This window comes from Phascolarctos cinereus, unplaced genomic scaffold, assembly GCF_003287225.1.
Source record: "Phascolarctos cinereus isolate Bilbo 61053 unplaced genomic scaffold, phaCin_HiC Scaffold_726;HRSCAF=1367, whole genome shotgun sequence".
NCBI lineage: Eukaryota > Metazoa > Chordata > Mammalia > Diprotodontia > Phascolarctidae > Phascolarctos > Phascolarctos cinereus.
In genome coordinates, this window is record NW_027556098.1 from 264,370,053 (window position 1) to 264,397,492 (window position 27,440).

Here is a 27,440-nt window from a genome sequence, read left to right on the forward strand (position 1 = left end):
AAGGGGATTTTAAGTATTAGATAATGCAAGGGAGCTGGCTAAAACAAACAGGGAACAGAAACATGAGTATGGAAGTTTCTAGAAAACAGCAGGATTGTGGCATTAGGTAGCAAGGAAAAGCATGCACAGTATCCAGAGCAGAGACAGCCTGGAGTTAGGAAGCTTTCAAAGGGCTCATAAACTCTAGTATTTGGTGGTCATCCCACTAAAGACAAGCCACCATTTATACCATGGCTTAGAAATGACATTTTTTTTAACTTATCCATAAGGAAAATGGGTGAGCAGCCTGAGCCCCTGCACATGAATCTGGGTACATGAATTTTCCTGGTCTAAGTAACAAGTCATCTAACACTTGCCAAGACTTAGCTGACCTGGCTCCCAGGCCTGTACAACATCCAACAAGTTGCCCTATTTGAGCCACAAGTTAAGATCCCAGATCTAGAGCTGAAGAGGACCTCCAGAATCCCTAGAGAGGTCAGCTAGTCCAACCTTCTCATCCTTCAGGGACTCTCTGAGTCTCAGAGAGATTTAGTGATTTGCCAAGGTCCTACAAGCAAAAAGTTTCAGAGTTGGGACCTGACCCAGGCCTCTAACTCCAGAGTCAGTGTGGTATTGCAGGAAGTTCATCGGATTAGGAGAATGGAGACCTGGGGATTATATTCCCAGTTCTGCAACAGTGTGAAAACTTGAGTCTCTCTGGGTCTCAATTTTCTTATCTATAAAATTGAGAGCAGGACTAAATTAAATCCAGCAGGCATTTACTATATGCAAGGAACTGTGTTAAAAGCTGGGGAAAGAAAGATGGCGACTACAAGGGGAAGACCAAGTAGGCAAAATAAAAAACCTGATACAAAGCAGAATGAAAAAAGGTCAAGGGGAGGGCCAGGCTTCTGAATAAAACACCTGAGAAGCTAGAGTAATGTATCTCCTATTTTCCCTCTGTGTCAGTCTGTTGAAGCCCCTCCCTCCCTTCGACCACTAAGTCCACTGCCTCCTTTAGGAAGCCTTCTCTGATTTCCTCAGCTGACTGTGATCTCTTCCTCTTCAGAGGCGGAGGGAAGAGGGCAGAGAGTGTCAAGGGCATTGTGAGCCAATGTATGCTAAGAGGAAAAGAAGGCAGCAGAGAACAGGAGACAGGATGGAGTCTAGATTGGGTGACAAAGTATAAGTGAAGGGGAGTAGTTTGAAATGAGGCTACAAAGGCAGGGTGGAGCTGCATCACATACAATCTTGAATGTCAGGGTCAGGAGTTTCTAGTTTGTTTGGTAGGCAGTGAGGAGCCAGGGAACATGTCTGAGAGGAAGAGCGATGAGGGCACATGGATAGAACAGTATTGCTCAGGCTGCTGTGTCAAGGGTAGATCAGAGAGAGGGACAGACCCGGTGTTGGCAAACCCATTATGATACAACAGTCTGTAAGAGACAAAGAAGTGATGGTATTAATGAGGCTGATTGGAGTGGGAATGGAAAAGAGGAGACAGTTTCAAGATTTGACCAGGCTTGGCAATTGATTAGAGGTGGGTAGTGAGGAAGAAGAAAGAGTCAAAGGTGATTCTGAGGTTTGGAGCCTGGGTGATTGAGGTGCCATTAACAGAAATGGAGGAGTTAAGAGGAAGGGCAGGTTTTGATTGACAAAGCTTATTTCAGCAATGCCAAACCTTTCAAATACTTTGATTCTAAGTTCAGTGCTTCCAAAGAAGGGGCCACTGAGCTTTGATGTCCTTCACTAGCCCCAGGCCTTCTTTAATCCTGGGTCTTCTGTAGAACAAGCAGGGAACATGTTTCCTTCCCTCTAAATGGACTTTTGGGTCTGGCATAGATGGGCGGGAGGTCAAAGGGATCTGCTGCTCAGCTTCCCTGAAAAATGACTACTGGTGTTGCCCTGCTACATGAAACAGCCAGGCTATTGACTCTATAATGTAACTATTAACATGCAAGCTGTTTTCAATGGAATCTACCTAATCATCTAACATTCAAATGTCCTGAAATTCACCCATGTTCTTGTTCTCCCTTATGAGCCCTCCTGTGTCAAGTCAGGCTGGGCAGTGTACTATAGATAAACACCTGGGTTAGGCACCACTCAAGTATGATTAGAAGTGCCCACAAGATACTAAAAACAGGCTTAAATTTAGCAGGAATAATTTAGTTTAGATAGAAGAAATAACTTACTTATAGTGTAGCTTGTTACACATTTAAATAATTCTGGGGACATGTTATGGAATCTTCCTGTGAAAAGGGGAGGGACTCCTTAAAAATAGGATCAATTCTCTTCTGCTTGGGAACATTTGGCAGGGCCAGCTAATCCACTGGAAAGCAGAGTAAGGATCTAAAAAGATCTTAACAGGCTAGAGTACTGGACTAGAGCTAATAAGATGAAATTTAATAGGGATAAATGTAAAGTACTTGGGTTCAAAAAATTAACTTCACAAGTATAAAATGTAGAAGGTAATGCTAACAAAGGTTCACCTGAAAAGGACCGGGGATTTTATTGAATTTCAAGCTTAACATGACCCAGCATGGTAGCCAAAAAAACTAATGAGCTCTTAGGCTCCCTCAAAGAGGCAAAGCGTCCTGAACCAGGGAGATAGTATACTCTGCCCTGGTCATACCATATCTGGAGTATTTTGCTTAGTTCAAGGTGTCATGCTTTTATGAAGGACACTATCATGCTAGAGAGGATGCCTGTGAGTGCAAGGATGGGATCGTGCCATGTGAGGATGTACTAAAGGAATTGGGGATATTTAGGTTGAAGAGGAGAAGACATGATAGCTTCTCCAAGAATTTGAATGTTTGGGGCAGCTAGGTGGCACAGTGGATAGAGCACTGGCCCTAGAGTCAGGAGGACCTGAGTTCAAATCCAGCCTCAGACATTTTGGCCTCAGACATTTAACAACTGTGTGACCCTGGGGCAAGTCAATTAACCCTGCTTGCTTCAGCTTCCTCATCTCTAAAATGATCTAGAGAAGGAAATGACAAACTACTCCAGTATCTTTGCCAAGACAACTCCAAATGGGGGCACAAGGAGTCAGACATGAGATTGAACAGCAACAAAACAAGGAGTTTACATTCTAATAAGAGAAGAAAATGCCTAAAAGGAAGCCAAAAAAAGGGAGGAGTGAGAAGGCATGAGGCACGATGGAGAAAAAAAAGAGTCAGGAGTGAAGGTCGGAGACGAACAGAAGAGTAAACATTGCTGGTCTGGGCACTTTCCTTAAAATGAAGTGTCTGGGAGGAAATGAACAATCATAAGGAGGGGCCAAAGGGGCAGAGAGGTCTTCCAGGGAGAGAAGGCTGTTGAGGTAAAGAAGGAAGTCTGGAGAGTCGGGAGCAGAGCCAAGAAAAGAACGAAGGAATAAACCTCATGGAAGACAGATTAGTTTCCTGAGTACTGCAACAAAAGACCCAGAGCTCTTTTTCAGATGAACTGCAGTCTAGTCACACCTCTTCTACCTTGAACTTGAGAAGTTGATTCTTTGAACCCAAGTGTAGGACATTACATTTAACCCTATTAAATTTCATTAGGTCTAGGTTACTGAGATCTTTTTGCATCCTGACTTGTTCAATTCAGTATGTTAGTTATCCCTCCCATCTTTGTACCATCTGCAAATATGATAACTATGCCACTTAGGCCTTCATCCAAGTCACTGATGAAAATGTCAAACAGCACAGGGCCAATGACAGATCCCTGAGGCACTTCACTACAAAGTTCCCATGAAGTTGATATCAAAACATTATTAACTAATCTCCAGATCCAGTTCATAAGGCAGTACATTTAAAGCTGAAAGGAACCTAAGAGATCATCTAATCCAATCCCTTCATTTTACAAATGGTAAAATTAAGGTCTGTTGACTTGTCCAAGGTCACGTAGGTAGTAAGTGGAAGAGTCAGGTCAGCTGATTCCAAATCCAGTCTTCTAACTGTACCCACACTGTCCTCAAACAGTTTGGGTTCTGCCTTAATTTTTTTGTTTTGGATCATCATACCTACGTCTCTTCATCTTCTCTCCAAGAATAGTATTATACACTTTGTCAAATGCTTTACTGAAATCTAGCTAAACTATCTGTATGGCATTTCTGTTACAAGCCACCTTGGAAAGAGACTTTACTAGTCTCCTTACCCTACCATGTCCTTGGACACAGGGAGGGAATGGGTTTTGGTTAAGGAAGAAAATGAGTCCATTCACGTAAACAGACAAAGCTAAATCCCCATAGACTGTCTTCCTAAAACACCAATCCAGGCAGATGGCTGACAAGTAAACCAAATACAGAAACCCTTTTAAATTGAGGAACCCTCTACCCACCCCCTTCAGCTAAGAACAACTGAAAAAACAACTCAGAGCAGAAACAATGCTAACCAGGGGAAGGAACCAATCCTGTTGTATCATCATCACACAAAACAGCAGCGAACCCTCCAGCACCACAGAAGGTGACTATTGTGTGGTCCAGAGTCATAAGTACTAGAATGCAGAGGAGAGGGTGCTCTGGGAGAGTTGGAATAGTCAGGAAAAGGCCTAGGACTCTAATGGTTAGGACTGGGATAGGAGTAGGGCGAAAGCATGCTACAACAGAGGAAAAAATCCAGGATGTGAAGGAGCCCATGATGGGTTTGCAGGACAATGAAAAAAGCAAATTTAACTGAGCAGAGGATATGCATAGGGAAGTAAGAGGTTTTAGTGGAATTCATGGTCAATGCAAGTCAACACAGCAATATGGCAGACTAACATGATCTTAGGGTGCATTGTGAGATTCAGAGTGTACAGAGGAAGTAAAGTAATAGCCCTGCCTTACCAGAATGCCCTGGTCAGAGGACATCTAGAAGACCGCGTGCAGTTGTAAGTGGCACATTTTTGACAGGACACTGAAAAGCTAGAGAAAAGAGGCAGCATGCGAGAAGCAGAAAGACCACTGTCTCTGAAAGCAGAAGATCTGAGTTCAACACCCACCATTAGCATTTACTACCTGTATGACCTCATCCAAATCATTTAATCACAGCTGGCTTCAGTTTTGTCATTTATAAAATGAAGGGGCTATACCAGAGGATCTCTAAGATCCCTCTCAGCCAGGGATTTGCTGGAGTCAGCTCATACCTGTTCATTGTTAAATTTTCAACGTAAGCATTTACACCTCAGAAATCAACAAATGCTACAAATCAGGGTTAGATTTACTGTTTTGTTGATTGTCTAAACAAGAAAGTGATGGAGGAAATGTTCCTAATGCTTATTAAATTCAAAAGTGTGTTCTACTTGGGACAGCTAGGTGGTGCAGTGGATAGAGCTCCAGCCCTGGAACTGGGAAGACCTGAGTTCAAACTTGACCTCAGACACTTACTAGCTGTATGATGCTAGGCAAGTCACTTAACCCCAATTGCCTCAAAAAAAAAGTGTGTTGGTTTATTTTTTTTTCAAAGAGCCTGTTGTTAAACATTTATCCCTGCTTCCAGCCCAAGTCTGCGATCCTGTGATCCTATGGTGTCCAGATGTGGATGACCAAGATGGGCGGGCGCTCAAGATAATGCCATGTGAGGATGTGTTAAAGGAACCAGGGTGGGGGGTTATTTTAGAGAAGAGAAGCCCTAGGCAAACATGGTAGCTGTCTTCAAGTATTAGAAGGACTGACAAGTGAAAGAAAGGTTAGACTTGTCCTATTTGGAACCAGAGGACAGAACTAGGTGGGAATGACAGAGCATCAGATCTGAAAGGAAAACTTCCTAATAATTAGAGCAATCTAAAATTAGAATGGGCTACTTGATGAAGTAGTGAGTTACCTCTTACTGAAGTTATCCAAGAAGAGACTGAATGACTGCTTTGTCAGTGATGAGCTAAAAGTCATTCTGGTCAGGTCAGGATGGCTTCTGAGATTCTTTGACTAACAGCTAGCTCCTGGAGACTTTGAGGCCATAAACTGACCTCTTCTCACTCCAGCAAGAAACTCTAAAGTAAAGAAAATATAGGAGATACAATGACAAAGTCCTGGCTCTCGTCCCTTCCCTAATGCCTCTCCATGGAAACCTGGGAAGTTGGGGAAACAGTGGTCCCCTCAACCGAGTTCTGGTATCCCATAATCTTTTTAGGAACCAAAAGTTCATTGTTGAATTCTCTTAACTGAACACTAACACATACTCCAGAGTCCAAGTTCATTGTTGAATTCTCTTAACTGAACACTAACACACACTCCAGAGTTCATTCCACAGCTGTGAAATAATGCCACTTGTATGTGGGCAAATGCACAGACACCGTTAGCATCCCTCATTTGGCCTCTGTGCAAGAGGAAGTACATGCACTTATGAGAAGAAGAATAGCCACAGAAGTGTGTGTGTGTGTGTGTGTGTGTGTGTGTGTGTGTGTGTGTGAGAGAGAGAGAGAGAGAGAGAGAGAGAGAGAGCTAATTTCACACACCATGTTGATATTGATGATATTTCAGTTTAAGCACTCTTCACTATAGGAGTCCCTTTGATTTGTATTACTCATCAACCAATGGGTAATTTCAAATTACTGCTGGCCTAATTTTTCTGGAATCCAATTTGATTACTCATTTGAACTCTTATCCAACATTGGGTTAAGCATGTTGCAAGGTCAGGCCTGTACCATTTTCTTAGTTGTATGACCTTGACCAAGTCATTTAAGGGCCTCAGTGTTTTCATCTGTAAAATAAGGGAGAGAGGAGGAAGGAAGTGGATGTGATGGCCTCTAACTCTGACAACTGTACACATTTTCTGACTTCCCAACTACAAAATGTTAGTTACAGGCAACTTCTTTGGAGTGGGGGGATGTGTGCCTAGTAGAGGCACTATTGGGTATATCAAAAGACACCACTTTCAGAGAGGAGTGATGGTGTCTGCCAGGCTTTAAGGAGTAATAGCAGAGGTCAGCCTTCAAGTTTTCTCTCCTCCTGCTGAAGGAGATACACATACACCCAAATGTCAGAAGCACAGAACTAATTCCTCATTTGCCTCCATCTGCCTTTCTCAGGTAACTTCTGGAAGTGGAAGGAGTATTGACTACAACACACAAAAACATATTAAAATACAGACATCACAATCCCAAATACCCACAATGAAACACTTACACATACAGAGATACATTCTGACTCACAGACCAGGGCTGAAATCTAGCAGACCTGTTTGGGGACACTGGAAAATAAATAAGCTATTCAGTGAGACTTCTGGAATAAGCAGAGAGGGAGAAGGCCTTAGAGATTAGTGGACTAAAAGTACCCAAAGGTGCAGAAAGGAAGGTTCAAGACACCACGAAGCAGCTGGTGGCATGGTGGATAGAACACTGGACCTGGAGTCAGGAAGACTTGAGTTCAAATCCAGCCTCAGACACTTATTAGTTGTGTGACCCTGGGCAATTCATTTAACCTCTGTCTGCCTCAATTTTTTCAACTGTAAAATGAGAATAATAATAACATCTATCTTAATAGAGTTGTTGTGAGGTCCAAATGAGATAATATTTGTAAAAGTGCTTAGCATAGTGTCTGGTACATAGTAAGCATTCTGTAAATGATTATTTCCCTTCCCTCTTCCCTTTCTTTCTTCTCCTCATGCTAGTCACTGGGCACATTCTCTAAAATTGTACATTCTCTAGTCTAAGGGGATTGCAGTCTAGCAAGATGGAAAAGACAGATACATAAATAGCTACAACAGAAATTAGAATATATGAGTTAGTACATAGGAAGAAGCAAACAATAGCTTCAGAGATTCAGTGAGGCAAAGATCACGTACAGAAGGATCAGGAAAGTCTTCTGGAGGAGGTAGCATCTGAGTTGAGCTTTAAAGAAAAAGAAGGACTCCTAAAAGGTAGAGATGTCAGGGTCCAGGGAAGAAAAGGGAATCTATTCCTAGCTTCAAAAAAAGGGGGCAATACATACAAGTGGATAGAGTTGGGAGAGAATGGGAAGGGGGCAGACATTTGGAGTGTAGAGGACATGAAAGGGAATTATGTGAAATAATTCTAGAAATGTAGGGAGTAGGAGCCAAGCTGTAGGAGGCTCAGATGTCAGGCCAAGGGATTTGTAATATACATGGTAGAGAACAGGGAGACAGGGATTACCAAACGGCAGACGCTCAAAGCCAGAAGGGACTTCAGAGTCCATTCTGCCCAACCTGTATCTAAACAAGAATCCTCTCACAACACCCCGATTGGTCATCCAGCCTTTGCTGAAAGAGGGCATAATCCCATACCTCCAGAGGCAGCCTATTCCATTCTTAGATAAGGCTAGTTGTTAGTAAATTTGTCCCTTATCTCAGCCTAAATTTACACCATTTGCCAATTCACCTACTGCTCCTAGTTCTGCTCTCTGGGTCCAAGCAGAATAAGTCTCCCACATGAGTCTTCCAAATACTTAAAGACTGCTATCATGTCCCCTTGAGTCTTCCTCATGCTAAACATCCCCACTTCTTTCAATTGACCTTTATATGGATCTTCACTTTCCTGGTCATGCTTTTCTGGATGCTTTCCAGCTTAACACCCTTCCTAAAATGTGGCATCCAGAGCAAAACACAGTAGTCTCTGGTCAGACGGATCAATGTGGTGTAGATCGGCAAACTGCCAGCAACATGGTGCAATGGCATTGGGCTTGGAGTCAGAGGACCTGGGCTGCAGGTAGAGATCCTGGTTTGAATTCCCTGGCTCTACTGTGACCTTGGGCAAGTCTGAGCCTTACTTTGTTTCCTTCTTTCTTTCTTTCTTTCTTTCTTTCTTTCTTTCTTTCTTTCTTTCTTTCTTTCTTTCTTTTTTATTTGGACCCTATCCCTGGAACACTGGCTCTGACGGTGAGCTTCCACTTTCTCTTTTCTAAAACTAGCCCTCCGTGGCCATTTCTTCTTTATTTCCTCATCCCTAGGTTTATCCTTTGGACTCCACCCATGGGGTTGCTAGCCCTGACAGGTAAGCTTTTGCTTTATCTTATCCAGAACTAGTCCTCCATGATAATTCCTGGCTGTCTCTTCACCATGATACCACACACACACACACACACACACACACACACACACACACACACACACACACACACCCCTTCCTTTTTCAGCAACACCATTATGCACTGTCTTCCCTCATTGGAATATAAGCACTTTGAGGGTTAGAGCTATCTCACTTGCTTGTTTGTGTATATATCCTCATCACTTAACATAGTTCATTCCTGGAATATAATAAGTGCCTAATAAATGCTCTATCTGAAAAATGAAGGAGGTAGACTAGATTATCTTTGAATTTCCTCCCAGCTCTGAATCTAAAATCCCCTGACCACCCTTGTCCTGGATGCTATCCTGCTCTTAAAGCAGCCTAAGGTCACGTAGGCATTTTTAGCTTCCATATCATACTTGATGTATTCCATTAAACCCCCACATCTTTTCCCAAATGAACAGTAATTTAGCCATGCCTCCCCCATCTTGTACATGTGAAGGTAATTTTTTTAACTCAAATGTCAATTTTACTCCTACCCTTATTAAATTTCATCTTATTAGATTTAGCTTATTGTAGTAGCCTGTCAATATCTTTTAAAAACCCAATTCCATATTTAGTGTGTTTGCTAGTTTGCCTGGCTTTTAACCAATTGAAATTGTAATACGTATACCATCTATGCCTTTATCTAAGTCACTGACACAAATGTTAAATATCAAAGGACCATGCAAATGTCTCTTAGGCATTCCAACGGAGGTCTCCTTCTAAATTCATATCAAACCATTATTGATTATTCTTTGAGTACAAACATTCAAACACTCTGAATACATTTAATTATACTATTGTCTATCTCACATCTATTTATATTTTCCACAAGAAAGGCTTTATCATATGCTTTGCTGAAATCTAGGAAAACTATACCAATAGCATGCAGCTCACCTGCAGTCTAATAACCCTTTCAAAAAGGGAAATAATGTTAGTTGGCATGACCTATTCTTAATTAAGCCATGCTAGCTTTTCCTTTTTTAACCATCCATTTAACGATAGGCTCTAGAATTTTATCAGAAATCAAAATCAAGCTTATGGTCTTTATAGTTGGCAGGCCAGTCCAATTCTGCAGGCATTATTTAGTGCCTACTAAATGCAAAGCACAGTAGGCCACATGGCATGATGAATAAAGTGCTAGTCTTAGAGCTAGAAAGACCCGAGTTCAAATCCTTACCTCTGATAGCAATGTGATCCTTGGCAAGTCACTTAACCCACTATGTGCCTTGGTCAATTCCCTAGGACTTATCTACTAAATAGAAATGGATTGCACTTATCAGATTTCTGGACAGAGACAAAAACAAAGATCCCTTTCATGGTTACATATGAGCAAAGTGCTATACTTGGAGCATGGCATACAGAAAGAAAAGGAAAAATAGCCTCTAGTTTCAAAGACCTTACGTTCCATTGCAGGGGATTAAATTGAGTGTAAATCATGCAGGCCAGGTGACTAAGCTCATTAAGAAAGCCTAGTCCTAGGCCTTCTCTTACTGACTCCTCACTTACCTTGTATCTTAATTCCCTTCCTTTCTTCCTTCCTTTCTTCCCCTTCCTTCCTTCCTTCCTTCCTTCCTTCCTTCCTTCCTTCCTTCCTTCCTTCTTTCTTTCTTTCTTTTTCTTTCTTTCTTTCTTCCTTCCTTCCTTCCTTCTTTCCTTCCTTTCTCTTTCTTTCTTTCTTTCTTTCTTTCTTTCTTTCTTTCTTTCTTTCTTTCTTTCTTTCTTTCTTTCTTTCTTTCTTTCCTTTATTTAACAAGGAGAAGGACCTTTGGTCTGAAAAGGATGTAACAACCAAAAAGAAAATTTTAAAGAAAGAAAAAGAAGAAAGAGTTGTGCCCCTTTGCCTTCTCTCCATCATTACTTATCACCATCCCATTCACCTTGAGCTACAGTCCTGTCGTGCCTTCTTTGATCCTCTTCTTTTTCCAAAAATAGCTTTTAAGCAAATCTCATTTTTATCATTCTTAGCTTCCTTCACCCGCCTCAGCTCATTCTGAATAGCCAAATTTGTCTGCAGCCAAGGCTTTATGTAAAGGAGTACCAAAAGATAAAGTTGGGGCTAGATTGTTACAGTCCTTAGATGCCTGGGTGAGGAGTTTGGAGAGAGAGAGAGAGAGAGAGAGAGCGAGGTGGTGTTATTTTTGTAAACTGAATCTTTCAAATGGTGTGGGGGAGAGGACTCAAAGCAAAGAAACCTACTAGGAGACTAATGGTCAAGAATGAAGTAATAAGGACCTAAATTATGGTAGCAGTAATGAGAATAGAAATGAAGAGGCAGATCCAATAAACATTAACTGCCAATATCAGATGGAGAAGGGACCTTGATCTTCTTGGACAGTCTCCTAATTTTACAATCAAGGAAACTGAGGTCCAGAGAAGATAAGTTACTTGCTGACTTACTGTGCTGAAGGAGATTAAGTGAGGGAAAGGTGACTACAAAATTTTAAGCTTGTGTCACTAGCAGAATGAAGGCACCATTTACAGAAATAGGGCAGTCAATAGGGAGAACTGATTTGGAGAGAAAAGATGAACTCTGTTTTAGATATGTATAGTTCAAGTTGACACAGCAATACAATTCAATGGGAAAGCAGAGGTGTACCAGTTAGTCCCATTTTGTGGAAGGTGAAACTGAGGTTTTGAGATTTTTTTTCCCAAGAATTAAGGAGCCAGCTCCCTAGTCAGCTCTCCTTCCTCCTCTCCTGTTTCTTCTTAGAAGCTATCCAGAAACTTTTTTGGACTCAAATATCAGTATCAGAAAGCTGGCTTGAAAGGAAGCAGAGGGGTAGCTGTCAAGACCATTCACCAAGGCTGCCATGTTGTTGCTCTATTAATGGGAGGAAAGTAAAGAGGAACCAGATGAAAATACCTGTCAGACAAGTCTCCACCTTCCAACACTAGAGGAAAAGAGAGGTTGAGTTTGTGCCTAGTACAGTCACCATAAAAAGAGAAATGAGTCACCTCCATATAAGCATGGAATAAATTTCTCCAGGAGTGGCCTTTCTGCCTCATTCCAGGGGCCAGTATTCATTCATTCATTCATTCAATGAGCATTTATTAAGTAACAATATGTTGGGGATACAAAAAGCACAACAGTCTTCAAGAAGCTTATTTTCTATTTTGGAAAATAACAAGTACATATTAGTATCTAACATGTGTGTATACAAAGTAAGTGCAAGGTAATTTGGGGGAAAACCTGCATCCAGAAGCATGAAGAAAGGTCTCACATAGAAGTAACACTTGAAATGAACTTCTAAGGAAGCTGGAGATTCAGACGTAGAGATGAGGAGGAAGGGCTTTTCAGGCAAGAGGGAGATGAGGTGCAGAGGCACAGAGATGGAAGAGGTCTTTTCAGGTATGAAGATCAGAGAGTAGACTGGTTTGGCTAGAACCTGGAGTGTGCAAAGGGGAGTAATGGGCAATACACCTAGAACAGCAGATTGGAGCCTAACGGAACACAGGCCAACTTGGCTGGAAACTAGAGTGTATGGAGGGGAATAATGTGTGAAAGGGAGTCAAGTATAGAAGCCAGGAAAGAAAAGCTGAAGGACATTAAAAGCCAGGGAATTTGCTTTCTGTCCCTAGAGGCAATAGGGAGTTACTGGAGTTTTTTGAGCAAGGGAGTAGCGTGGCCAGATCTATACTTGAGGAATGTTACTTTAGCAATTGTGTGGAAGTGGACTAGAGAGAAGAGAAACAGGGCAGAGACACTAACCATGCAAGCAGGAGGTGACAATCCAAGGTGGGAGCCGTGAGAGTAGAGAGAAGATGGAAAGGACAGACATTATTGGAAATAGGATTGACAAGACTTGGCAAGTGATTGAATAAGGGGAGCACAGAAGACCAATTGAAGATGATTCCCAAGGGTGCAAACCAGGGGGACTTGAGGGCTCCCCTGGGCAGAAATAGAGAAGTTAAGAAAAGAAATATTTCCTCCAGAGTGATGGACCTGGAGTCAAGAAGACCTAACCTCTGATGCTTAGTAGCCTTCTATTCCTGGGCAAATCTTTGAACTCTTTGAGCCTGTTTCCTCATTTATAAATGACGGGGTTGCACTAGATGGCCTCTAAGGTCTTTTCCAGCTCTACATCTATTAGGTCGGGGCAGCTAGACAGCACAATGGATACAGCAGCGGGCCTGGAATCAGTTTAAATCTGGACTCAGATACTTAATAACCGTGTGACCCTGGGCTGGGTAAGTCACTTCACCTCTACCTGCCTCATTTACCTCATCTGTAAAATGGGAATAATAATAGCACCTACCTCCCAGGGTTGTTGTGAGGATCAAATGATTGATGATAATTGTAAAGTGCTTAGCACAGTGCCTGGCACATCCTCAGTGCTATATAAATTTTGCTACTATGATATCGTCATGGTCGATGTTATCTATACCCTGGGGTGGAGGGTCATAGAGGAGGAGAAAAAGGAGGAATATTGACCAAGAGCCGCCTTCTGTCATTAAGACTTAAGGCCATGGACTTCAGATTGGTTCCCATGTTAGGTTTCCCCTCGCTTATTATGTCCTGGTTGTAAACTATGGTTTAAGAAGCGGCGAAAGGGTCACTAGTGAGAAAAGTTTAAGAAGCCCCTCGGACAGGATGGATATCATCACCAGCCGGCCCCAAGTAATCATAATAACCACTGTGCTATAAACTGCCTGGTTCACTTGTGATATACAGCAATTATTGTGTAATAACAACATTCATGCCAGTTGTCCCAGCCCCCCCTTTTTCTCAAATTTATATACCTTCCCCAATATCCTTAAATCTTCCCTCACCTCCCTACTGCACCCCTGAAATCTGGGTGGGGCAGGTGGAAGGGTGGATCACAGCACAGAGAGTAGAGCAGAGCCTTGCACCCCCTGTAACTCCATCCCCGCAAACGTTCCAGGGAATGGGACTGTTGGGGATCCGTAATAGCATAATGATAGCTTTTGAAGGCTTGCAAACCACTTTCCGCCTATTATCCTGTTTGGGAGGCAGGTACCATTGCTACTTCCATTTTACAGGTGAGGAATCTGAAGGTCGGATTGGTTAAGTGGTCACACAGCTAGTGAATGGCTGAGGCAGGATTTGAAGCCAGGATTTCCTAAACCCAAAGCCAGAACTCTATGTACTATGTCACATTGCCCATCAAAGACCACAGCAAAGAGGTATATTTTGTACCTGTACATCTTGGATCTAGAGCAGTGAGGTGGTACACTGGATAGAATGCAGGGCCTGGAGTCAGGAAGACTCATCTTCCTGAGTTCAAATCTGGCCTCAATCACTTACTAGCTATGTGACCGTGGGTAAGTCACTTAACCCTGTTGGTCTCAGTTTTCTCATCTGTAAAATGAGCTGGAGAAGCAAATGGCAAACCACTCCTGTATCTTTGCCAAGAAAACCCCAAATTGGGTCATGAAGAGTCAGACATGACTGAAAATCTTGGATCTAGCCAGAAAAGAGATACATGTGGGCAGTTAAAGATTTTATTGCCTAAAAATGATTAACCTGAATGATCCAGGAACTTGAATAAAACTAGATATGCATTGAAGAACTATTTCCTCCTTTGGTTTGAATTCTGGGAATAAACCCAAATGAATAATAATTTGCTTAGCTCCCAACCCAACCCAACCCAAATAGTCTCTTTCTTTTTTTTCAACTGAACAGCAAAATAAAACAAAGGATTTTTCCCCCCAGAAAACATCTGGAGGAAAGGCAGCAAATTATATTTTCTAAAGCTACTGAGCTGAAACAAAACTTAAGCATCAAAATAGCCTGTGAACCGAGCCTGGCTTGAACCAGCATTTCATTCTGATGAGTCCTTGGCATGGTCCTCCATTAGATTGAAAAAGGATTGTGTTGGGATCCAAAATCTGCATCTCCTCTTTTGAAAGGAGTTAGAAGTTAAGAGTCAGCAGTATGGGGGGGCATAAAACCAAACAGTAGGATAAATAGAACAGAACCTATTCAAAGAGCAAAGAGCCTTTCTGCCTCGGGTGCTGCCTTTGGATAAGAAAGCCCTCAGGAACAGGACAGATATTATCAAAGGGAACACCCAGGCTACCCTAACAGTGTGCATTTCTCATAGGCCAGCCAATGACAGATGCACCAAGGTGGGTAGGATGGAGTTGAAAAGACAGGAACAATGTTTCTCCATAATCTCTCTCTGCTGAGGGGCTTCAAGAATGTCTACCTATAGGAACAGTAGCTATTTTCCCATTTCCCTAGGAATGGCCTCAACAATCCCAGGCAGCAGAGCCCCAGAGTGGCCCCTGCACAGAGAACCTTGTCACTCCAAGCAAGACAGAAGATGGCATGGAGCCAGCCAGTGTGAAAAGCCCCTAGGCTGGGTGAAACTGGGGCCTTCTAACCAAACAGGCAGCAATTTGATTAGAGTTTATGATTATGATTATGTTTACTGAGTTAGATTGTGTTTACTGAGGTATAAATTCAGCAGTCTCCACCCTCTATCACCTGATAGACACTGTCAGTCCTAGCACCAAAGTGGAAATGATTCAGGAAATTCCGCATCTGCAAAAAGACTTGAGGTCAGAGAATAAGCAGACATGACCATCCCACTTGGCCAATCTCTTTCTGATCCTCAATGAAGGAGGTTGGGTAGGAAATCTCTTATAAGGGTATAAAGGCCAGGCTGGCACATGCTCCAAGTTATCACCATCACCATCTTCATTGATCTTAGCAGGCCCTGGCATCGTGATATGTGTGAGTATCTGTTCCTCAGCCTCCTTTCATGTGGGTCTGGGGAAAATGCCAACAGACTAGGGGCTGAATAAGGACTATCTTCCACTTTCTGATCTAATTGAGGCATTGACAGTCTTTAACAGCATGGGGCAGGGAGACAGGAATGCAGAACAGAACTTACTGAAAGAGCAAAGAATTGTCCTACTTAGGGTCTGGCCTTTGGAGAGTTAAAAACAGCCCCCAAGAGCAAGACAAGCCTGTTTTCCTTGTGGTCAGTGAGCTTCACTTGACATACTCTTCTTTGCAGAGGTTGCCAGTCACTTGAGTCACCTTCTTAGAGAATGTGCTGGGTTCTCTGTCCAGGGCCAGAGCTGAGCTGTGGGATTTCTGTGGATAAAAGAATGGAGCTTCTGCTTCTGAGTCAGATCATTTGATCAGAGCTAGCTCTAACATTGGCATTTCACCAAGGCCAGTCTTGAATGGGAGTTCAAGGAGAGAGAAGGGTATGAATAGGGTTACTACTTGGCTTGGGACACCTTTCAAAGCAAATAAAATCAACAAATATTTATTAAACAACAATTCTGTCCAAGGCTTTAATAGGATTGCACTACTTCTGAGTGAGTGGAGACTTCTCCAGAGGACTCTGTTTCTTCTCTATTCCTTTTCAAGAGAGAATAGAACAAGGTACACTTGAGTAGATGGCTTAGGATGGGATAGGATGGCATGGGGTCAGAGTGGACAGAATGGAACAGGAGAAAAATCACACAGTGCTAGATCTAGACAGGACTTTAGAGATCATCCAAGCTCCTTATTTTAGAAATGAGGAAACTGAGGCCGAGAAAGGTTAGTGACTTGACCAAGGTCACATTGCTGGTCAGTAAGAGAAATAGGACTGGACACAGGCCTCCTGACTCTTAGTCCAAGGTTCTTTCCACTACACTATACTGCCAAATGCGTTAGCAAAGTTCTGCTTTTCACCGCCGCACACACATAAGCCATAAGCACACTTCCTTTGTATATATGTGCGTGTGTTGTGGGGTAATTTGCCAATGCCTTGGATGCTCTCTCTCCCACTCTAGGGGAGCTTGCAAGGTTCAAATAGGGGTTACTATGGGAAAAGGGAGGACAAACTTCCAATCAATGGCTTGGGAGCCAGGACTGATAGAAGGGAGTGGGGGGATTGGGGCTGTGTTAATGAAGTATGGATTGACTGGGCTGGAAGCTGATTAGCTTCAGCACTGGGCTCTTCCACAGCAGTGGCAGCAATAGCAAAGGAGAATCAATACTAATCCCTTGATCCCATTAGGGGCTCTTGCAGAGGTTTCTCTGGCTCTCCAGAACTGAGAGGACAGCCCTCCTGCCCTCCACCCCACTTTCCAGATCTCCTTCATCTCCCCACTCACAGAACCCCAGTTCTCGGCAATTCCTCCCCCAGTGGCTACAGCCCAGCTTCTAGGAGAACAGTCAGAGGGTAGAGTGCATGTTTCAGAACTGTCTGGCTTCCCCCATCCCCAATGGCCCTATCACTGTTCCTCACCTGTCCTTTGTCCCTCATCCTTGGACTCTTGCCTGTAGGAGGAGAAGCTGAGCTCTGTCCTGTGGAACCTCAGCTAGCCAAAGGCCACCCCAGCCTCTCACACCCACAGTCCCAAAGCAGTGCCCATTTCCCCTAAAGATCTCTCCTGTCCCAACATTGTGGAGTTCTGCTCCCTCTTTTTCACATTTGCTTCATTACTAGGAGAGAAGAGGAAAATAAGACATGTAGTATGATGTGGTAGATAGGAGCCTGGAAGCCAGGAGGCCCTGAGTTCAAGTCCAGATTCAGACACATCTTGCATGTGTGACCCTGGACAAGTCACCCAACCTCTCACTGCCCTAGGTAACTCAGACTCTGAGTTGCAGATAAGGTATTCACTTGCATTGGTAAAAGTAGCTCCCCTACCCTATGCTAACAAAATCACGGTCTTGTGTCCATCTCTATGGCAGGAAAGGAACAGTGGAGACAAAAGAGAGACCTATATAGGCAGAGGCAGCCAGGAAGGGCTGAGTAGCACCATGTTTTTATTTTACTGCGCTTGTGGCAAAACCACATCTGGCGCTCCCCCTCACAGACACCCCAATCCTTAATTTCCCACTTCAAGGACTGAGGAAATTAATCATACTTTCTCTTGCAGGCTGAGGCTCAGAAGAAATCTTTGCACACATTTTAGAGCTAACCTGGAGCTACCCATAGCAACCACACCTTCAGCCTGGCCTTGTCTTTCTGCATCTCGCTGAGCCTGCCTGCCCTTTTCCCTTCCTCTTCAAGCCCGACTCCTTACTGGAGTGACACATGTGTCACTGCTGCCATCTTACGAGCCTCGGTGATATTGCAGACAAAGATCTCCCTCCTTCCTCCCAGAACTGACCCAGCCTGCCCAATACCCAATCCACCCCTTCCTTGGGAGGCAGGGCCTAGGAAGTCAAAAGAGCAAACAGGACCATGGCCAGAAAAGCTACCAAAATAACCATCTGGTAAATATGTGTTAGGTATTTACAGGGTGTATCACGTCAGGATCCCTGCTTTCCACACCCTTACAATCAAGCTGAGAAACAAGCCACATACATACAAGTGAAAAAACATGATTCACACAAATTGGGGATATTACATGATAAGTACCTAATAAGCAGTAGGCACAATGAGTATTATTAGAACTCATAAGAGGAAGAGATGACCACGAGCTGGGAGTGGTTAAAGAAAGCTTGTCATTTCCACCTTCCCAGCACCCACTCACACAGCCACCACCCTCGTACAAACCTAGACTATTACCAAGTGGTTCTCCTGTTCAAGGCTCTCCCCACTCCAATCCCTCCTTCACTCAGCTGCCACAGTGATTTTCCCAAAGTGCAGGTCTGACCATGTCACCCCCTCCATACACACCCCTACTCAATAAACTCAGTGCCTCCCTATTACCTCTACGATCAAATACATAAACCCTCGGTTTAATTTTTACCAGGCCCCTTCTTACCTTTCCATATTCTTACATTTTACTCCTCCTCCACAGCTCTATATAATCCAGCAATATGGACTTGAAGTTCTTCACAGAAAAAAACTCTACTTCCCATCTCCAGGACTTTGCAGTGACAGTGCCCTATGCCAGACATCTTCTGCCGCCTCACCTCTGCCCCTTACCCAGATTCCTTCAAAACTCAATTTAAAGGGGCAGCTAGGTGGTACAGTGGATAGAACGCTGGCCGTGGTGTCAGGAGGACCTGAGTTCAAAGCCAGCCTCAGACACATAATATTCACTAGCTGTGTGACTCTGGGCAAAGTCACTTAACCCCAATTGGCCTTACCTAAAAAAAACAAAACCCCTCAATTTAAATCCCACCCTTACAGAGTTCTTTCCCAGGTTCACCAGCTCCTAGTACCTTCTACTTTGAGATTACTTTTAATTTTTTAGATGTTGTCACTTACACATTTTCTACTCCATTAGAATGTGAGCTCCGTGAGGGCAGGAACTTTTTTTCTGTATCCTCAGAGCTTAGCTTGGGATGCATGTACCAGTATTTGGTACATAGTAAGAGCTTGTTGCCCACCTGACTTGAATTAGGCCTAAAAGATTGGGAAAGGCAAAGAAGAGGACATCGAGGGTAAAGGTAAGAATTGACATGGCCTGTTAAGGGGGCAGGATACTAGTGACGTAGGATCCACATACCCAGGGAAATCTACCAGCAGGCCAGATAAGTGGACATTAGGAAGGGAAAGTAAAAGAAAACAGATCCTCCTGTGTCCTTCACATTTCCCAAGATTCTCTTGGGTGATGAGGTCATCAATGGGTTTGGGGCAGAAACTTCTGTTCTTTGATGTTGAACAAATAAGCATCAGAACATGAGGAATATAGGAGAGGCAAACAGGCTAGGAAACAGAATGAGTGCAAATGTTGCATCAATTGAGTTCATTACCTATGACTCTTTTTAAAAGCAAAATTAAAATCATGCCAAGGAATCCTGGGGTATCCCTTGGGTTTGCTCCGCCTCCAGCCCAGAAGCCCAGCTTCTGAGCTCCACACTGGCCAAACATTCTCAAACAGAAGGGTCTTCCCGTTGGCATCTCATCTCTTCTACATAAGCGTAAAGAAGAGTGTGCCCTTTTTAGACCTTGGGACTACAGCCCTGCCATACCATCCTGGGCTGCATTCTGGTCTGCCTCTTCTGTCACATTCATATCCTTGCCCATTGAGATGACAAAGGCTACTTTACAATAGTTCAACTAAACAAACCCTGTACATAACATTCAGGACACTGAGTTGGGCACTGAGAATACAAAGATAAGATAAAGATAATGCAAAACAATCCTGCATACATTCAAATCAGAGTAATGGGACATATACTCAAATAGAAATGCAAGGTAGGATGGGATGGAGGATCCTGAGAGAGCCAATGTTATCTAACTAAGTTTGAGGGGGGGAGATCACTTTCTGCCTGGGAGATGGAGAAGAGGGAGCAGTCTCATACAAAAGGGAGCTAGTGAACGTTTCTGAGCTGGACAGTGAGTGAAATGACCAGACCTGTGCATTAGGCAGCTGTATGAAGAATGGAATGGAGAGGAGGGAGTTTAGAAGGGGGAGATCAGTTAGGAGGTAATGAGAATAGTGTAAGGGAGAGATGAAAAACCTTGGAGAATAAACTGTAGTGTGACTGTGGGCACACCTCATCTCTTTAAGACTCAATTTCCCATGCTGAAGAGAGAATCTCTAGGATCACATCCAGCTCTCAGACCCTATGTCTCCGTGTAAAGGCAGGAAATTACAGGCATCCATATTCAACTCAAATATAGCAAAAGATGGTTTAATGCTTCAGTCTAACTTTCCAATTTCGAAACTGTTTCATACGCACCTCAACCTCTAGTCCTTGGGGATCCTATGGCTTTCCTTTGTGGCTCTCAATGAGCACCCAGGCTTCAAGTTAAAACTGCTTTTTGAAAGGCTACAAGAATGTTAGAGCTAAAGAGGACCTTAGAGGTTATCCAACTTCCTCATTTTACATGTAAGTAACCTAAGGCCCACAAAGGGTAAGTAATTTGCTCAAGGTTACATCAAACTTGGGATTCTTTTTTTTATTAATTTATTTTGATTTATCAACAATCACTTCCATAAGCTTTTGAGTGATAACTTTTTCTCCCTCCCTTCCCCACTCCCTCCTCAAGACGGCGCACAATCTAATATAGGCTATACATTTACATTCCTATTAAATATATTTTCACATTAGTGATGTTGTAAGGAAGAATTAGAACCAATAGGAGGAACCACAAGAAAGAGGAAACAAAACAAAAGAAAAAAATAGCAAATAGTATGCTTCGATCTGCACTCAAACTCCATACTTCTTTCTTTGGATGTGGACAGCATTTTCCATCATGAGATCTTTGGAGACGTCTTAGATCTTTGCATTGCTGAGATGGGCTAAGTCTATCCATGTTAGTCATCGCACAATGTGGCTGTTACTGTGTACAACATTCTCCTGGTTCTGCTCACTTCACTCAGCATCAGTCCATACAAGTCTCCAGGTTTTTATGAAGTCCACTTGCTTATCATTTCTTATAGTACAACAGTAGTCCATTACATTCATATACCACAACTTGCTCAGCCATTCCCCAATTGATGAGCATCCCCTCAATGTCCAATTCTTTGCCACCAAAAAAAAAGAACTGCTATAAATATTTTTGTACATGTGGGTCCTTTTCCCATTTTTATGATCTCTTTGGGATAGAGCCCTAGAAGTGCTATTGCTGGATCAAAGGGTATGCACATTTTTATAGCCCTTTGGGCATAGTTCCAAATTGCTCTCCAGAACAGTTGGATCATTTCACAACTCCACCAACAATGCATTAGTATTCCAATTTTCTCACATCTTCTCCCACATTTATCACTTTCCTGTTTTGTTATGCTGGCCAATCTGATAGGTGTGATATGGTACCTCACAGTTGTTTTGATTTACATTTCTCTAACCAATAATGATTTAGAGCATTTTTTCACATGACTATAGATGGCTTTAACTTCTTCATCTCAGAACTGTCTGTTTGTATCCTTTGACCATTTATCAATTGGGGAACAAACTCGAGACTCTTAACTCCCAATGTAATAAGTAGTTCTTTCCATTATAGCATACTGATTCCCTCTGTCCTAGGTTCTGTTGCTCCATTGGCGTTAATGAAATAGGCTTATCCAAAACTCTCAATTTCATGACCCATTTATAAATATGAGGCATTTGGCTCCTCTTTTGGCCAGAAGACCAGCTTTGGAGTAAGGAAGTCCTGGGTTCAAGTCCTTTCTCTGTGACCTTAGGCAAGTCATTTAATCTCTTTACATCTTATCTTCTCAAACTCTTGGCAACATTTGATGCCATTATCTTCTCCTTTATACTTTCTCTCCTCTTGGCTGCTGTCATAGTATAGTCTTCTGTTCTCCTCCTATTTCTTTAGCCACTCTGTCTCTGTCACCTTTACTGATCCCTTGTCCTCTTCTTGACTCCTTAAGACGGATGCTCCCGAAGGTTCTGTATGTGGCCTGCTGCTTTTCTATACCTCACTTCTTTGCAGTAATGGTCAGCCATTTTTACAGATTCAGCTATCACTTCTACAAAGGTGAATCTCCATCCCTGGCCCCTCTCCCAAGAGCCAGACCATTTCCAACTACCTACTGTAAATCTTTACATAGATGTCCCAATGGCACTTCATACTCAACATGTCTACAAGACAAGTTATTATTCTACATAGAGGGGCTTAGATAGAAAATGAGGATATTCAAAGTGAAAACAGAAGAGAGGAAATAACTCATATATATCACTAAGGAAGATACCATAGAGAAAAGCAGGTATCACATAAAAAGATAAAATCTGTAAAAGGATACAATAATTCACAGGAGACATACCTAAGATGAGGAGCAAGAATAATACTCATAGCTACAGCTGATTCTACAAACTGTGTAGAATAAGGATTAAAAGCCAAATGAGGGGGCAGCTAGGTGGTGTGATGGATAGAGCTCCAGCCTTGGAGTCAGGAGGACCTGAGTTTAAATCTAGGCCTCAGACACTTGACACTTACTAGCTGTGTGACCCTGGACAAGTCACTTAACTCTGATTGCCTCACCAAAAAGCCAAAAAAAAAAAAAAGAAAAAAGCCAAATGAGCTAGAGATCTTAATGCAAGGAGGTGAATTTGAGTCATAGAGATTACTAGGACATGGTGAGATGGGATTCATGATTGGAATGAAGCCATGGAAAAAGATGCTTATTGAAAAGGAATAAATTAAACAAAAGGAATGTTAGAGTACCATTGTATATCATGTAGTTGAACTCTGGCGTGGAATTCCACAAACCAAAGGGTGGGGAGCATTTGAATGAACAACAGTGAAGGGAAACACAAAATCATTATCATTTCTAAAAACCACCCAACCAGTACTACATGGAAGGTCAGAAAATTCTTAACTTTCCTTCATTCTTCAAAAGATGGAAGAAGCCTCAAGAGGAAATGCCATTCTGAACCTGATTCTGGTTGCCCAAGTAGAAATGATGTGAGAGCCTTGGGAGGAAGTAATCAAGCCATCTTAGACTTAGTTATAGATAAGGCAAAGAAAGGTGCCCATGGTCTGAGTCTCACCCTAGTTTAAGAAAGATCAGCTATCAGAGGATTCAGAAAAAAGACAGGCAAGATCCTATGGTGTCCAGAAAGAGGCTGCCCACAAGGACACAATTCTAATAAGTAGAAAAAAATTGGGAGGGAGAGGAGATGTTTAAAGACAGCAGTGTGAACACATAGGGAACTCATTTGTAACATATGGGTGCATGGAATGCCTCTGGTATGGACCCGCACACTATAATATCTCACACAGAGACTGGACTATCTTCTCATTCTCTGGGCTAGGTCAGTTACTGGAACCTGCCCTCATACTAGCAAGTCTGGGTTCCTAGAGCAGAAACACCAGTACATAACTATACTCAAGTTCTCTTATGGTGTTGGGGTAAGCAACCCTGCTGTGGAGGAATACACTCCCTCTAATCACCACTATAGCTGTCAAGCCCACACCAGTGCACTTCCATTTACACAAAACAAGCCAAGAAAAGGCTAGTTCTTTCCCCAACTTCTACAGATTTTTATCCACAGATGCTATAATATAATCTCCTGTTTTGGTAGCGACGTGTTGTTGTGAAGAATCGAGTCAGGAAGACTCCAGGTGAAGTCATTCAACCTCTGTTTGCCCCTGTAAAATGAGGGTACTAATAGCACTTACCTCCCAGGGTGGTTGTGAGGCTCAAATAAGATAATATTATAAAGAGCTTAGCACAGTGTCTGGTACATACTAGGCACTATATAAATGCTATCATGATTATTATTCTCATTATCATCATTGTTATTGTTATTCCTCAGTGCCTAGCATGGTGTTTTGCACACAGTAAGTACTTAATGGTTGCTAAATGAATGAAGCTCAGTACCCTCCCAGAGCCCACCTTCCTATCCCCTCCTCAGCGCTTTCTGAACATCCCACTGGCCCCTAGATTCTTCCTCACTCTGCCCATTCCTTTGCCTCTGGAAGACCCAGCGGCTTCTTCTGGGAACTAGGCTACCCTAGAGCCCCCAAGAAAGGAGCCACCCCAATGCTAAGGGAGCAGGTAAGAGACAGGAGTTGGCTTTCAGTGCTTTTCATCATAAAACTTTAAAATGCTTTCAGCTAAGGACTGAGAAGAAACCTTTGCACGGATTATAAAAGTTTCTTGCTTCCAGGCTTACCATTTGTTTCTACATGGAGCCTTTGGGACTAGCCACAGCTACTGAATCCTCAGCAAGCCAATCCTGAGCCCACAAGATGGGGAGAGACATCTTGAACTAGAGACGCTGCTGAGGGAAAGACCACCCACCTCCCCCTGCCTGCCACCAGCGAGGCCGGGTCACAAGTCACGCCCAGACCTCTCTCCCTTCCCATCTCTGCCTCCGTCCTCACTCCCCTGACTTCTTTCAAGTCCCAGCCAAAATCCCACCTTCGGTAAGACACCTTTCCCAGTCCTCCTTAGTGCCAGCGCCTTCTCTCTGTTGATTATCCTCAGTTTATCTCGTCTATCTCGTGTCTGTACACAGCGGTTCCCGTGTTGTGTCTCCCATTAGATTGTAAGCTCTTTGACGGCAGGGACTTTTTACCTTTCTTTGCACACCCAATGCTTAGTGAGTGCCTGGCTCGTTAATAAATGCTTGCTAACTGACTGACAAACCCAAGTCTTAGGACAGAGTGGGTCACACCATTCTTTACCTGAACCCCATGGCCCCTCGCCAGCTCCCAGTGCTGCAGACCGTGGGAGAAGGAACATCATGGGCTCTAGAGCAGCTAGCTAGCACATGAATAGAGCGCCTGGCCCAGAGTCAGGAAGCCGCATCTTCTCAAGTTCAGATCTGACCTCAGATGCTTATTTGCTGTGTGACCCTCAGTGAGTCACTTAACCTTATTTGCCTCAGTTTCCTCATCTATAAAATGAGCTGGAGAAGGAAATGGCAAACCACTCCTGTATCTTTGCCAGGAAAACCCCGTTTGAGGTCACAAAGAGTCAGACACAACTGAAACTGCTTAACAACAATAACATTAGGGGATCAGAAAGTGGTTTACCAGGGCCCTGCTCCTTGCTGGCCTTGGCTGCCTGACAGGCAAGGTAGCTCTTTTGCTCAGCTTAATAACAGCCTGGTAATTAGCTCCACAATTTTGCTCCTATACTTATAATAGCCTCCATTAAAGTTATGGGGTTTTCAAGCAGTAATGGCTTCCAAAGTAATTAATACACAACTGGGTTTATTGCTAAGTTTATTTTTAGAACTATTTTCTCTCTCCACTTCCTTTTGTAAGTTGCTTTGGCCAAAAAGAACAGATTGGATGTGAATCATCTCTCCATGACCTCCTCATACCCCCTGCTTCTCCTCACCCCCTCCCTGTGCCTGCTGGCCTTTTAACACTTACGTGTCCTCTCCTCTTCCTCCTGAGTCTAACATGGAAGCAATCAGGCCCTGGATTTGTTCTGGATTTTGAGGACCTATGGCAGGCTCTCAGCCCTAGAGCTAGATTTCAGAAGTTATCTGATCCCGCATTTCTCAGCTAAGGAAACTGAGACCCAGAAAAATGATGTGATTCATCTAAGGTCCCACAGGTGGTGAGTGGTAGAGACAAGATTTGGGCCAGCACACACACACACACACACACACACACACACACACACACCATTGATCTTTTAACCTCCAGGTACTAATGTAGCATCTAGAGGGTCTGCAAGATCAGGGTGTGGACATGACTGGGAGGCTGGTGTGGGCTTAGGACTGGACTGTGGAATTCTAAGGTCTCAGGCCAAAGGTGTTTCTTCCCTTAAAATTAATTAGATAAATAAATGAATAAAGAAATAAACTATGGATGGGGTGGGTTACTAGCGCCATTTTTAGGCATGCTTATTGTGGGCTATTGGTACTAGAAAAGACCCAGTGGTGGTCTCCGATGTGACGGTCATCTACTTGTCTCTGGCTTTTCTGCTGCCCGTCACTGACAAAACTTTGAGTACAGTCCAGAAGTCAATAGCCCTTTTGTCTACCTCTCCCCTTTTGTTCTGGTCTTTCTTCTTTTCCACCCTTCCTTCCTACGGCTGGTAGCAGTTACTAAGTTCACACAATCAATCAGCCAGGATTTATTAAGCACCTACTGTGTGCCAGGCACCCAAAATACAATTACAACCCCAGCTCACCAGAAGATTCCATTTTAATGAGATCCAATCCTCTCCTAGGTTAGGTTGGAGGCAGGGTGGAGGAAAATCAATGCAAAGCTTGGTTGGGGGTTGGCATTACTATTGCTTGGGATAGGAATGAATGGGAAGAACAAAGGGGTTGGAAGTACTGGGACAGGAATGATGAGACTTGAAATTAGGATCCAAAGCTGCTTTGAAATCAGACATGGAGAATTTCAAATGAAGCTCCTTACCAGCTCATGCCTCCAGGGGCCTAGACCAGAAGTTTAACCTGATTCCTCAGTCCCCCTCCATTGCTGTCATTGAGCCCTTTACTCAGAGGACCCTTATAGATCTGGGACTAGGCTGCTTTAAAATGCTCTAAGTGCAGCCTCAGGGAACGAAGGAAGGAAGGAAAGAAGGAAGGAAGGAAGGAAGAAGGGGAGGAAGGAAGGGAGGGAGGAAGGGAGGGAGGAAGGAAGGGAGGGAAGAAGGAAGGGAAATCCCTCTTCTGATGCAGATCAGTGACTTCCCAGCAGCTTTTTAGGTTTTTTGCTTAGGCAATCAGGGTTAAGTGACTTGCCCAGGGTCACACAGCTAATAAGTATCAAGTGTCTGAGACCGGATTTGAACTCAGGTCCTCCTAATTCCAGGGCCGGTGCTCTATCCATGGCACCACCTAGCTGCCCCTAGCTTTTTAGTTTCAAAGGGATGTTTGGGGCACTGAGCAGTTCAATGAGTAACTTCAGTCAATAAGTATTTATTAAGTCCCTAGTATGTGCCAGGCACTATGCTTAGTGCTAAGGATACAAAGAAAGGCAAAAGATAAATCCCTGCTCTCAAGGAGCTCACAGTATCCCCAGCTTCCTGATTTTCTGGCTAGTCTTCTGTTAACTCTAGCATGATGCCCTTTAGCACTTTGTATTTACTTATATGTTTTATGTTGTGGGTGAGGCAGCTAGGTGGCACAGTGAATAGAGCACTGGGCCTGGAGTCAGGGAGATTCATCTTCATGAGTTCAAATCTGGCCTCAGACACTAGCTGTGTGACCCTGGGCAAGTCACTTAACTCCGTTTGCTTCCGTTTTCTCACCT

General features: G+C 43.3%; 1 protein-coding gene across 4 annotated transcripts in view; it reads left to right on the top strand.

The window, feature by feature from the left end:
* B3GAT1 (beta-1,3-glucuronyltransferase 1) overlaps window positions 1–27,440 on the top strand; it is a 58,122-nt gene that overhangs the window by 16,487 nt on the left and 14,195 nt on the right. For 3 of the 4 annotated variants that reach the window (XM_020968802.2, XM_020968800.2, XM_078147094.1), the window contains exon 2: window positions 24,383–24,641. The exons of the other annotated variant lie outside the window; for it this stretch is intronic. The gene's annotated coding sequence lies outside the window, so the exon portion shown is untranslated. The remainder of the gene's footprint in view (window positions 1–24,382; window positions 24,642–27,440) is intronic. 4 annotated transcript variants of the gene reach the window in all.